The 1386-nt window shown below is 58.5% G+C and overlaps 1 protein-coding gene across 1 annotated transcript in view; it reads left to right on the top strand.

The window, feature by feature from the left end:
• LOC121660621 (agrin-like) overlaps positions 1-1386 on the top strand; it is a 9106-nt gene that overhangs the window by 2468 nt on the left and 5252 nt on the right. The window lies entirely within an intron of this gene.

Below are 1386 nucleotides of genomic sequence, written 5' to 3'. Positions count from 1 at the left end.
ATCCAATCCAAACCTCCAGTGAGGGAATTCTCCCAAATATCCAATCCCAACCTCCACTGAGGGAATTCTCCCAAATATCCAGTCCAAACCTCCAGTGAGGGAATTCTCCCAAATATCCAATCCCAACCTCCACTGAGGGAATTCTCCCAAATATCCAATCCCAACCTCCACTGAGGCCATTTCCTCTCCTCCGTCCCTTGTCCCCAGCCCGCCCTGGCTGTCCCCTCCTGCCAGGGAGTTGTGGAGAGCAAAAAGGTCCTTCCTGAGCTCCTTTTCTCCCTCAGCCCCTCCCGAACCTGACTCCGTGCCCAGCACAGGTTGGATATTCCCTCCTTGCCGTTATCCCGCTCTCCCTGCCCCAGCTCCCACTTCCACAGGTGTTTCCATGGCTGGAGGAGGCTCACCCAGGGGACAATTCCCGGCTCTCCTGCTCGCTCCAGGCAGTTCCTGCTTGGAAGCTGCGTGGGGTGAAGAGCTGTTCCCAGCGGGGTGGGAGAGGGAAGGAAGGCAGGGAAGGAGGGAAGGCAGGAAGGGAAGGCAGGGAAGGGTCTCCTCGCTGCCCCGCGCTTATGGCACGCTCCCCTTTTTTCCCCCATCCGAGTCCCGAGGCGCTGGATTTCCCCTCGGAGCCCAGGTGAGTGTGCCAGGCTGCCGCTGTCTCGTGCCGTGCCCGTGCCTCAGCATGTCCCCGTGTCCCTGTGTGTGTCCTGTGTGTCCCCATCCCTGCTTTTTATCCCTGAGGGATGAGCTCTGCAGAGGGGGCGCCGAGGCTGAGTGACCCTGCAAGGACATCAGGCCTTGTCCTGCCCTCTGGACGCAGCTTCCCGTGGGGATAAAAAGCTCTCGGTGGTGTCTCTGTTGTCCAGTCTGTGTCTCTGTGCCAGGAGCCTCGTGCCTGTTCCAGAGGCAAAAATCGGGATGCAAATATGGGGGAAATCCCATCTTTCCTTCCTTCCTCCCTTGGGAAAAGACCTAGAGAAGGTTTTGTTGCCTCCATCCCCTTCCTGTCACCGTCCCAGAGTGCCAAGGCTGCCGTGGCACAGCTGGCAGGGATTGTGCTCCATGAGGACAAAAACAAGGAATCTCCATCTGGATCTTGGGGAGAATCCCAGGAGAGCTGAGCAGCCCCGCTCAGGGCAGCAGGAGGATGGGGATTGGTGTTCCCAAGAGTGGCAGCTGGGTCAGAGACCTCCAGGGCTGCTCCTTGGATCCTCTGGCCTGGTTTGGAGCTTCCCATCCACTCCCACAGGAATTCTGATAGCACAAAATCCGCCCCCCTTGAGGTGCATCCCAGGAGTGGGGTGGAGGTTATCCCAAAATCTGCCACCCTTGAGATGTTTCCCAGGAGTGGGGTGGAGGTTATCCCAAAATCTGCCACCCTTGAGG

This window comes from Corvus kubaryi, unplaced genomic scaffold, assembly GCF_017639235.1.
Source record: "Corvus kubaryi isolate FWS band 111438036 unplaced genomic scaffold, C.kubaryi_AGA036_p1.0 36700, whole genome shotgun sequence".
Lineage (NCBI taxonomy): Eukaryota > Metazoa > Chordata > Aves > Passeriformes > Corvidae > Corvus > Corvus kubaryi.
Note: the sequence above shows the minus strand (reverse complement) of the source record. Positions and strands in the feature narration are given on the sequence as shown.